Source organism: Sciurus vulgaris (genome assembly GCF_902686455.1).
Source record: "Sciurus vulgaris genome assembly, chromosome: 11".
NCBI classification, from domain to species: Eukaryota; Metazoa; Chordata; class Mammalia; order Rodentia; family Sciuridae; genus Sciurus; species Sciurus vulgaris.
The window spans coordinates 42,294,876-42,308,022 of record NC_136472.1 but is presented as its reverse complement, the minus strand read 5'-3'; the positions used below and the strand labels follow the sequence as shown (position 1 = coordinate 42,308,022).

General features: G+C 36.3%; 1 long non-coding RNA gene across 1 annotated transcript in view; it reads right to left on the bottom strand.

Moving 5' to 3' along the window:
- LOC306639485 overlaps nt 1–12,478 on the bottom strand; it is a 66,892-nt gene extending 54,414 nt beyond the window's left edge. Inside the window, exon 1 of the long non-coding RNA XR_013757668.1 lies at nt 12,396–12,478. This is a non-coding gene — a long non-coding RNA (uncharacterized lncRNA). The remainder of the gene's footprint in view (nt 1–12,395) is intronic.
- Nucleotides 12,479–13,147: the final 669 nt, after the last annotated feature.

Below are 13,147 nucleotides of genomic sequence, written 5' to 3'. Positions count from 1 at the left end.
TACACCCTCCCTCTCTATATATCTCGTGAAGTCCCTCCAAATGAACATAGCTCTCTGTTAAGTGCTGAAGTTGATATGAGACTCAGAACTTCTCAGGCATGTAGTAAAGGGAGGCATTGTTATACAATGTCATTCTGTCTCTACCTAACAACATAAGGGCTGTGCTCTTGACTTGCAAAGAAAGTCTGCCCTCATTCTCAAGCAGAAAATTGTCTCTGAATTTCCTTTATAAAAGATGCTTTGTGTAATTAGTAGAAGGGATGAGAGTGAATAGAAATTCAAAATGCATTCTCTTCTGCTACATACCTTATTTTATTCAGAGTATAATTAAGGGAAGGACTTGGCACTTATCTTTGAAAGAGAGTATGGAACTCATCAATGAATTTTGAATATTCACCCATCAAGGTCTGTGTCTGAATGAACAGCCTCTTTAAGATTTTGTTCATGCACACATTGAATGTAGCCTAAGAATGCCCAGTTCACAATTTGCAGAGTTTACACTTGGCTTACATCTTTCCTTTTCAAGCTAACATGCTATGCAAAGACCATTCCTACCTTAAAAGAAGGGATCCATGGTATTTGAAGAGAAAGTATTTGTATTTTTAATAGTTTTAAATATGAAAGCTTGGATGCAATTGACTTTTAAATGCATTTTTATTTTTCTGATAGTTTGATAGTGACATGCTTAGTCTCTAGAATTTCTACTTAGACATGTATTAGGATTAAACAAGAAGTTCTCTGATCTGAAGCTCTTCCTTACTGAAGTCCCTCCAAATGAACACAGCTCTCTATTAAGTGCTTGAGATTGATGTGAGAGTTAGACCTTCTCAGGCATGGAGTAAAGAAATATATTGCTAAAGCATGTTATTTTGCCTCTACAGAACAACATAAGGACTTCCCTAATTTTCTGAGATTTCATTAGCAGAGCTCCTGGGTCCATCCCATTCAGGGGAAAAAAGAGCCCAGAAATGATCTAGAAGTAGTGGTGGTATACTTGATTTCAAAGTCAGGGAGAGGTGAGTCAGGAACCAGATCTGAGCATGCTGTACACCTAGAAGAAACAGGTGCTTAAGTGGGAGTCAGAAAACCTAACAAGGTGACAGAGCCTAACTCTATGAGCTGTTAGCAATCTTTCCAGTCGTAGGTCCTATGATTCCTCAATCCTCAACAATGAAGGCTGTAAGATCATAAACCGATCATGGGGAATTTTGATTTACCCCAATTCTGTAGTGTTCAATCCTCCATAAAGCAAAACTATAGCTGCAGCTTCCTGAAGTCATAACATATTTCTCTACCTCTGGTATTCTGAGAATTTCACAGTCTACTACCCCAACTATTTAACCTTCTAGCAGTTTTCAGTTGCTTAGATGCCAAGACATATCTTGAGAGAGAGAAAAGGGAACTGGAGTTGAAGAGTTTATTAAGCAGATTCGTGGAATCCTGCCCAGACAATGTTGCAGAAAATGCTCCATCACTGACTCTTAAATTCTATAGTTGAAACAACCTCCTTCCTCTAAACCTCATGCTCTAAAGATAATACCTTGTATAAATAGGTGCTCAAAATCACTGGAGACTTAATTCTTACCTCTTCTTTATTAAAGATCCATTTATTTTTATTTAATCTTGACATGTGGAGTGTATTTTAACTGATCATGAATTATTCTCATCTCTGTGCCCCTCTGCTTTGTAAAATGTCATTGCTATTTCTCCCATAAATAAGTAGAATCTATTTCTCCACCCACTACATCTAACCTTGACTATCAAGTTTACTTTGGTTAAAGCTTCATTAGAAATATGATGTCAGCAGATGAGAAAAAGTGATTGTTCAATATCACCTATATTCTTTTGCTACCCTGATACCACCTTGGAAGAAGCCAAAGCTGGTCTTCTAAAGAAGGCACAATCAGATGAAGCAGAAACAAGTTACCCAAGTTCCAGCTCACTGACCCAACCAGTCTAACAACTGCCAGGCACATGAAGAAGGCTATCGCAGACCAACTAGCATTAGCTGAACCACCAGCTTCCTGCAGATATGTGTGGCTGATACATGCACTCGTGAGCAATGATGTAATGGTTTTACTTGAAGCCACTACATGCTGGAGTGTTTGTTTTATAGCTTCAGATAATTGAAATACCTGGTTTGACTATGCTCCACCCCAACTTCTACAGGTACGACATGATTTCTTTTCTTAATTGTAATACATCAGATGAAATACAATTCATTTACTATATTTATTAAAGTATTTATATATTGCTGTCTGCCTCCTCTAGTTTATAATTAGAATTCATAAGATATAGTAATTAGAAAATAGAAACAAAGAATTGAGATGAGGTAAGAATTAAAACTAGAGGAGAAATATTTAAGATCAAAAAAAGAAGGGCACAAATATGTTGTTTATATAAGCCAACCAGTTGATGGAATTGGTTTTTAATTTTGTCTTGAAGTTCCCAGATAGCCAAAAAAAAAAAAAAAAAAAAAAAAAAAAAAAAAGGTAAACATATCTTTCAACATCAGGAAAAAGCAAGCATACCAATTCTTTAAGAGAAACAATATTTATTATACGAGATTATACAAGATGTTTTTAAAAATATGGTTTCTTTGGGTATAAACCAAGGAATGGGTAAGTGGGCCAAATGGTGGTTCCATTCCAAGTTTTCTGAGGAATCTCCATACTGCTTTCCATAGTGGTTGCACCAATTTGCAGTCCCACCAGCAATGAATGAGTATACTTTTTTCCCCACATTCTCACTAACACTTATGGTTGCTTGTATTCTGGATAATTGCCATTCTGGCTGGAGTGAGATGAAATCTTACAGTAGTTTTGATTTGCATTTCTCTAATCACTAGAGATGATGAACATATTTTCATATGTTTGTTGATCGATTATATTTCTTCTTCTGTTAGGTGTCTGTTTAGTTCCTTAGCCCATTTATTGATTGGGTTATTTGGTTTTTTGGTGTTAAAAGTTTTGAGTTCTTTATATATCCTGGAGATTAGTTATATACAGAGGACTTAAAATCAGCAAACTACAGTGGCACAACCATATCAAATGTTCATAGCAGTTCAATTCACAATAACTAAACTATGGAACCAACCTAGATGCCCTTCAACAGATGAATGGATAAAGAAAATGTGGTACATATACAAAATGGAATATTACTCAGCCTTAAGGAAGAATAAAATTATGGCATTTGCAGGTAAATGGATGGAGCTGGAGAATATCATGCTAAGTGAAATAAGACAAACCCAAAAATATAAAGGTGAATATTTTCTCTGATAAGTGGATGCTGATCCATAATGGGTGTAGGGGATAAAGGAACTTTGGATTGGGCAGAAGGGAGTAAGGGGAAGGGTGGGGGTGTAGGGATGGGAAGGACAATGGAATGAGATGGACATTATTATCCTATATACATGTATGATTACACTATGGGTGTGACTCTGCACTCTGTTCAGCCAGAGGAAGGAGTTGTGCTCCATTTGTGTACAATGTGTCTAAATGGATTCTACTGTCATGCACAACTAATTAAAACAAATTTTTAAAAAATTGAAATTAAAAACATATATGGTTTCTTCTTATAGGAGATAGAAAGTGACATAAAAGATAGCATTTTCCCAATACAATGTAGTAGCTAGCCTTAATATGTAGTAACCTACAAAAACCAGGAGAATAAGGTGAAACAAGAATTTCATGAAAGAATTCTTCTGTTGACTACCAAAATTAATCTTATTTCAAATTTTTCAAGACTTCCAAAGTGTATGTTCATATATGAGACATGAATAATAGCATTTTCAATAGCATGAATCACATTTGTAAGAAATGTGGAAGTTGTCAGAATCAGAATGAAATTTCTATGTCAATCTTAACAAAAAACAAAACAGGGAGATTCTGAAGACAGAGTTCTTATGCATGAATACCTGGTAATAACTATCACCAAAGACACCATAAGCTTGTGTAGAGGCTACCACAACTGGATACAGAAAGTACTTCTACAAAAACATATGCCCAGCAGCTGTCTGTTCATCCTCAGACTGACGTCACTCTTGTTATTAATCATCATGACCAAGGACTATTATTTCAAAATATCTGACATAATCTTCCTCACATTTGCCTTTAAAAACTTCCCTTTGAATTAGGTGAGATGGCAGAAATAGAGGAGGTCGCTTTCCTGGCCGCTTCATGTAGTAAAACCAAGAAAGCAGACAGGCAGCTTCTCAGCAAGGTAGGTGAACAACAACAACAACAAAAAAGCGGGGTTGGGGGGACTTTACTGGAACTTAAAACTAGACATTCAATGCAGATCAGGGACTCAGGAGGTTGTATCTAATAAAATAAGGAAGAAATCCAAAGCAGCACAGCCACTGCTGCGGTCAGGCCAGAAGCACCCGTCAGAGTGGTCTCTCCATGAGCACAGTGGAGGGGTAAGGGAATTGAAGGAACCTGCATTTTTGGGAGACCTGAGGTGTGTCTGGGTACAGAGATCAAGGACATCATCCAGTAAACCTGAAAGACCCAAGACCAGGAAACGTGAGGTCCAAAGGCGACATAGGGGACTAAGAATTGGGTCCCCCACCACACAAGTGGAACCCAGGGGAGATTGCTGGAGTACAGTCTTCCGGTGTGGATCAGCAAGTACTGGGCGCCGGAGGTGTGCACTCATTCAAAATCTCCAGGTCAACTGGAACTCAACAAAGAGTCTGGAGCCCACCTACACCTAAACCCTGCCTCCAGGAACTCTGCCTATGGGATTACCTCTCTCACTCCAGCAGTCCAGAGCGCGGCACGTTGCATGCCAGATGACCCACCTGACACTGCTGAGAAGAGAGACTGAGACTCTTTTGAACCAGAAGGGAAAGAATCCTTTAACTTTTAATCAAGATCTTTTTTTCTTCTTCTTCTGTTTAATCAGTTACCTTAACAGTACATGGACATTTACACATATTCATATTTGTTTGTTCTCATTTCTAGCATTTTTGAAGCCAGTTATTTTTCATGGATAAGTTTTTTTGTGAATTAAGATGTTTGATTAGTATATTTTAGTTTAGTTTTGTTTTTTATTTTAATTTTTAAAAATTTTTACTTTATATATATGTATTTTTCTGTTTCTGTGATTCTTCTGCTAACAGCCAATCTCTATTACTCTCTTTCACTCTTCCTTTATTTTTTATTCTTTCTTTTCTCCTCCTCCCTTATAAATATCACATCTGTTCTCTCCTTGTCCACCATTTGAAATTATAAACCCTTTTGCAAACATGCTACTTTATTGTAGGCAATAACTGATCACATCATTTCTGTTTATTGTGATATTTAACATTTATTGTGATATTTAACATTCTGTTTATTGTGATATTTAACATCACAGTAGGAACTATTTGGATAAAAGTCAAAGATTCTGGAAAAAAAAAAACAAGCAGAAATCCTTGAAATGAAGGAAAAAATATACTAAATTTAAAATTCAATAGAAAGCATCACCAACAGACTAGACCACTTGGAAAACAGAACCTCAGTGAGGACAAAATATATTTAAATACAACTTTCTAATACTAGACAAAGGCGCCAAAAATATGCAATGGAGAAAAGATAGCCTCTTCAACAAATGGTGCTGGGAGAATTGGAAATCCATATGCAACAGAATGAAACTAAACCCATATCTCTCACCCTGCACAAAACTCAACTCAAAATGGATTAAGGACCTTGGAATCAGACCAGAGACTCTGCAGATTATAGAAGAAAAAGTAGGTCCCGATCTTCAACATGTCGGCCTAGGACCAGACTTCCTCAACAGGACTCCCATAGCACAAGAAATAAAAGCAAGAATCAATAACTGGGATAGATTCAAACTAAAAAGCTTTCTCTCAGCAAAGGAAACTATCAGTAATGTGAAGAAAGAGCCTACGGAGTGGGAGAAAATCTTTGCCAATCATACTTCAGATAGAGCACTAATCTCCAGAATCTATAAAGAACTCAAAAAACTCTACACCAAGAATACAAATAATCCAATCGACAAATGGGCTAAGGAAATGAACAGACACTTCACAGAAGAAGATGTACAAGCAATCAATAAACATATGAAAAAATGTTCAACATCTCTAGTAATAAGAGAAATGCAAATCAAAACCACCCTAAGATTCCATCTCACCCCAATTAGAATGGCGATTATCAAAAATACAAGCAACAGGTGTTGGCGAGGATGTGGGGAGAAAGGTACACTCATACATTGCTGGTGGGGCTGCAAATTAGTGCAGCCACTCTGGAAAGCAGTGTGGAGATTCCTTAGAAAACTTGGAATGGACCCTCCATTTGACCCAGCTATCCCACTCCTTGGCCTATACCCAAAGGATCTAAAATCAGCATACTACAGAGATACAGCCACATCAATGTTCATAGCTGCTCAATTCACAATAGCCAGACTATGGAACCAACCTAGATGCCCTTCAATTGACGAGTGGATAAAGAAACTGTGGTATATATACACAATGGAATATTACTCAGCCATAAAGAATGACAAAATTATGGCATTTGCAGGCAAATGGATGAAATTGGAGAATATCATGCTAAGTGAGATAAGCCAATCTCAAAAAGACAAGGGACGAATGATATCGCTAATAAGTGGAGGATGACACATAATGGGGGGGAGGGAAGGGTTAGTGTTAGGGTTAGAGTTAGGGTTAGGGAGGGGGGCAAGTATGGAGGAAGAAAGTACTGTATAGAGGGTAAAGAGGGGTGGGAGGGGTGGGGGGAAGGGGAAAAAATAACAGAATGAATCAAACAACATTACTCTATGTGGATTTATGATTACACAAATGGTATGCCTTTGCGCCATGTACAAACAGAGAGGCAACATGTATCCCATTTGTTTACAATAAAATTATAAAAAAAGAAAAAAAGAAAATAGAGTTGACCATGGAAAGAAGTGTTAAGAAACCATGAACGGAACTTCCAAGAAATATGGGATAACATGAAAAGACCAAATTTAAGATTTACCAGGATAGATGATGGTGCAAAGATACAAACCAAACAGATATAATCTTTTCAATAAAATAATAACAGAAAATTTCCTAAACCTAAAGAATGAAATGGAAAATCAAATACAAGAAGATTACAGGACCCCAAATATACAAAACTGCAACAGACCCACATCAAGGCACATTATAATGAAAATGTCTAACATATAGAATAAGGATAAAATTTTAAAAGCTGTGAGAGGAAAATACCAGATGATGTGTAGGGGAAAACCAATTCAGATCTCAGCTGATTTCTCAACCCAGACCCTCCAAGCTAGGAGGACCTAGAATAACATATATCAAACTCTGAAAAAAAAAATGGATTCCAAGAATCCCAAATCCAACAAAATTAAGCATTAGATTTGGAGATGAAATAAAAACCTTCCATGATAAACAAAAGTTAAAAGAATTTGCAGTTAGAAAGCCTGCACAACAGAATATTCTCAACAAAATATTCCATTAAGATGAAATTTTAAAAAAAGTAAAAACCAGCAAAGGGAGGAACTACACTTAAGGAATAGTCAATTGAAGGAGAAACTAATTCAAATTAAAAACTAGAAATAAAACCAAATGGCCAGGAATACAAATCATATCTCAATAATAACCCTGAATGTTAATGGCCTAAACTTATCAATCAAAAGACACAGACTGGCAGATTGGATTAAAAAACAAGACCCAACAATATGTTACCTCCAAGAGATTCACCTCGTAGGCAAAGACACCCACAGAAGGAAGGTGAAAGGAGGTGAAAAAAAACATATCACTCATATGGATCACATAAACAAGCAGGTGTTTCTATCCTCATATCAGATAAAATGGACTTTAAGCCAACATTAATCAGAAGGGGGAAGGAAGGTCATTTCATACTGCTGATGGGAATTATACATCAATAAGACATAACAATCATAAATATTTATGCCCTAAACAATGGAATATTTACATACATCAAAAAAACCTTTTCAATTTCAATAATCAAATAGACCACAACACAGAAACACTGGGTAACTTTAATATGCCTCTGTCACAACTGGATAGATGCTCCAAACAAAAACTAAATGAAGAAGTGATAGAAGTAAAAAATACAATTGATAATTTAGACTTAACAGACATATATAGAATGTTTCATCCATCAATGCCTGAATACACTTCTCAGCAGCACATGGATCCTTGTAGATCATGTTATGTGAGCTATCATATATGTTGGCATACAATTGTATTATTACATTAATATATTTTTAGCCTCTGTAGGGTTATTTTGATAGCTCCCTTTCCATTGATACTGATTTCTATGTTCTTGCTTTTATCTTCATTAGATTTATGTTTTACCAAATTTTAACTGTATTATTTCTTCTCTATTGAATATATTTCTGCTTCTACTCTTTTTCATTTATACTTCATAATTTGAAAATAAATTTGGTTGTTATTCCAGATTCTTTCTGAGACAAGTATTTTCTGTTATAAATGTTTATCTGAGTACTGTTTCATCCCAGAGATCCCATAAGTTTAAGATTTTATTATCACTTAGTTCAAAGCACTTTTTTACTTTTCTTGTGCTTTCTTTCTTGAGATATTTATAAGTGTGCCATTTAATTTTGAAATAGCTGACATGTGGGGCTGGGGTTCTATATATCTTAAGGTGATTGATTTCTAATGTGATAAATCATACAGGAAACACAGTCTCAAAATTTTTAAAAAGTACTGGAAATTTTTTTTATATTGACTGTATTGATTATACACATGTCAAAACTGATCAAATTGCATACTTCAAATATGTGCATTACATTGTAGTATACTTCAATTTTACCTCCCCTTTGCTTTTACCTCTTCGAATATATCCATAGTTTACTATGGTATGAGTATTCATATTACTCTGCTATTCTTAAATAAATGTCATCATTCTTTAGAGAATTCCTTACTGATGTGGGTTTTTTGTTGGTGGTGTTCTTTTTGTTTGTTGTTGTTCTTGTTTTAGATTGGCAGTATGAGGTATGAATAGCATTTATCACCAATAATCCAAAGAAACTTTGATCACATAGCAAAGACTTCAGGTTCCTCTTCCATGAATAGCTCATTTTCAGTATTTTCACCAGTATAAAATGTGAATCTTTGGATAATTTGCCCAGTTTGAAAACAGCAAAAATATATTCTGAACCCAGTTCTTTCTGATTCAAAGCCAATGCCTTTTTAAAATCACGATGGTATTATTATTATTAAGGAATTAATGGTATTATCATTGATTAAGGAATTGATTGCTGATTTAAGAGAAATAGTTCCTTACTTTAATATGCTATTCAGTTTTCCATCACTGTGACCAAAATACCCAGCATTAACAACTTAAAGGAGGAAATGTTTATTTTGGCTCACAATTTTAATGGTTTCAGTCCATGATTGGCTGGCTCCATGGCTCTGGGCCTGAAGTAAGGCAGAACATCATGCAACACATGGTGGAGGAAAGCTGCTCAACTCATGGCACCAGAAGAGCACAGGGGTGGGGTGCCGGAGAGAAGAAAAGCCAGGAGAGAGGCAGGGGGCAGGGAGCAGGGGGACTGGGCAGAAGACTAACCCTTCCAGGGCAAACCTACAATGGCCTACTTCCTCCAACTAAGGCCCATCTCCTTGAAGTCCATTTAGAGGTCAGAGCCCTCAATCCAATCAATTGCCAGAAGCCCCACCTCTAAACACATGGGACTTTGTGGGACATTCCAAATCCAAACCATAACATTTACCATATTTGTATTTCAGTAGGAGATTTCAATAACTAAAATCAAGGTGTGTATAGAGGTGGAAATCTCTGGTGGTTGAACCAATTTGAGAAAAGTAGATAAGGGAAAGGGAAGAGGGCAGGTTGAGGCTTTTACTGAATTATTCCATCAGCCCTCAAATTATAGTGTTGGGACCTATTCATAACCAAGATTCTGTATTTGCTCTATCTGACACAATCAAGGGGGAAGGCCCATTCCCCAAATCATCATATGTGTCAGTAAATGCTATGCCATAAATTGCTGGAAGAAGAAGTCTGACCGTTTAGCCCACCTTGAATTGCTGATCCTCAAATATTTAACTGAAAAATGACTGTAGAACTAATATGTAAATATTCCTGGAAGTGCTTATGCTTCTTTGTCAAAACACACACACACACACACACACACACAGACATACAAATTCATTTTTGACTTCGTTTTTTATCCTTCAGGTAAGAGCAGATTTACAAAGCCTCTGAGCTCTATCTCTTGTCTGAATATTTAATAGCTAATACATAATTATAAAGGCAGAATCAAGATTATCCAAACACTTGTTAAGGCATCAGAATCCACCAGCTATTAATCATAAGCAGCCTACTTTCTAATAAGGTTTTTGGAAAGGACTATTTCTTCTGAAATTTTTTAAGGGCTAAGGAAACTAGTCATACGTGCATTAAGGAAGCAACCTGGATATCTGCCCTCATGCCTGTTTTCATGATGGAGGCAACAAAGATGTGATGCTAACTCTATTTTGAAAATAGTCATCAGTGTTCAGCTATCCGTGAAAATGTGTCCTGTTGAGAGAAATGTCATTTGTGCCAATAATTGATCATTTCAAATATCAGCATGAAAATTGCACATGACACAGTGAAAGCCTGTGACCCTGTGAATATCCACCGAGGGGTAGTCTACTAATGAATTGCACCTACACTGACTATACTGGTAGTCTGTTTTATGGCAGAGGGGCTGTCATAAATGAGGAATTGTTGACAGTCATAATATTATCCTCCTTGGGTTAGATTAAAAACCAAAATAGCAATAGGTGACTATAAACTATGGGTTTCTTAGATGCAAAGCATAGAATTAATTACTCCATATGTTGTCACTCATTCAAATATTTATGGAGTCCAGCATTTTTCTATCCTCTAGAATAAAACCATGAATAGGACACAGTTCTAACCCTTAAGGAATGGAATCTGCAGCTTCAAAGAGTGACATTAAAGGATTAATTCTTAGTTCATTTAACATTTATAAAAACACTGTGTGTATTATCCTAACGTTTACAGATGAATAAAGCAAAGCTTAGAGGAGGTAAATAGTCTCCCCAAGGTCACTGTTAGTAAATAAGAGTCAGAATATGAACCTGACTCTAAGGATTTTGCTCTGAATTAAGATATTTGAGTTACTGACTAGATCCTCACTAGCCTGATTCTGTTACAAATTCCCTAAGCTCTTTTTCCCCTGCCTTAGCACATTCATTCAACAAGCCAGCATCAAGAATATGTTGCTTACTATTTTAGGCACCAGGGACATCATATCCATCAATGAGTGTGTTCTGTGGTAAGCACTGTGCTAGGATTTATCCTGCTTCCTCTGACTCCATCCCCAAGACACATTTTCCCCCTCCTCTTACATTAAATGGAAGAAAAGCTTTCCATGTCTAAGTAATATTCATTCTAGCTTGTATCGACAACACAATTCAACAGATGCTTATGAATGAATGCTAATGCCATTTAACAGATGCTTCTGAGAGTGCTCACATTTTGACTTTCAATAATTAGGCAATATCTCTTTCCAAGAGAATCACTTTAAATCCATACCAATTTGAATTCTGGGTAACTTCAGGTGCCAAGGGAAAGGACAAATAATCTAGAAACCTTGGAGCTTATCTATTTTATTAGTTTCTGCCTTTCTAGAGTTGATTCCTAGAGATAGTAATTTGTTGAAAGGACTCCATTGAATTAAACAGTTAGGTTTCTTGGAAATCATTATATTCCAAGGGTGTCAAAATTTAGCTTTGCATTAGAATAACCTATAGGCTCGAGGGTATATCTCAGTGAAACAGACCAGTGAGCCAAGAAATAGATTTACATATCCATGGTAAAGAGGGAGGAGGGAGTAATAAATTGGATTTCACCAAAATTGAAAACATTTGCTCCTTGAAAGTCATTATTATTAATTTGTAAGAGTAAAATAATACAATACCAACAGAAATTTCTCACAGTCTGGAAGCTGGAGGGTCAAGGCCAAGGTGTTGAAGGTTTGGTTTCTCCTGAGGTCTCACTTTGACATACAAATGGCTACTTTCTTAATAAGTACTTATGTGGACTTTACTGTGTGCACATGCATCCCTAGTATCACCTCTGTTCTATATTTCCCTCTTAGAAAGACACTAGTCAGTTGGAATTACAGTTTATTCTAATGCTTAAAAAGTGAGCTTAGTGACTTGTATAAAGGTTCTATCTCCAGGTACAGTCATGTTCTGATGTCCTGAAAGTTAGGGCTTCAGAAGATGAATGGGATGGAGGCAAACATAAGCTCTGAAAAATGTAAAAGGCAAGAAAGTGACTGGGACAAACTATTACTAATACATATATATGACAAAGGTTTGTTTTCAGAATTATACATAAACCAGATACAGTGGCATATACCTGTAATACCAGTTTCTCGGGAAGCTAAGGCAGGAAGATTTCAAGTTCTAGGAAGGCATGGGCAACATAGTGAGACCTTGTCTCAAAAAAAGAATGAGAAAAAAAAAAAAACAGCATATACAAAGAGCTTTAAAATTTCAGTAACAAAACAACATTAATAAATGGTTAAAAAATTGTACAGACACATCACAAAAGAAGAAAAACAAATAGCCAATAAGCACACACACAAAAAACACATTCAACATCTTTAGTCCCAGCAATTAAAACTATAATGAAGTTCCACTTTACACATAATTGAATGACTAAAATTAAAAAGACTAGCAATGGAAAGAATGTAGAGCAAGTAGAATTGCCACACATGATTTGTGGAAACTGCAAGCTGCTACAACTACTTTGGAAAACAATTTGGCAGTTTCTCCTTTTTTGTTGTTCTAATTGGCTATACCTGACAGTAGAATGCATTTTCACACATTGTACACAAATGGAGCTTAACTTCTCAATTCTCTGGCTGTACATGGTGCTGAGTCACAACAGTAGTATAATCACACATGTATACAGGGTAATAATGTTTGTCTCATTCTACCACCTCTCCCATCCCCACCACCCCACCCCTCTTCTCACTCCCCTCTGCACAATCCACAGTTCCTTCATTCTTTCCTCCCTCCACCCTACTATGGATCAGCATCCCCTTATCAGAGAAAACATTTGGCCTTTGGTTTTGGGGGATTAGCTTATTTCACTTTGCATGATAT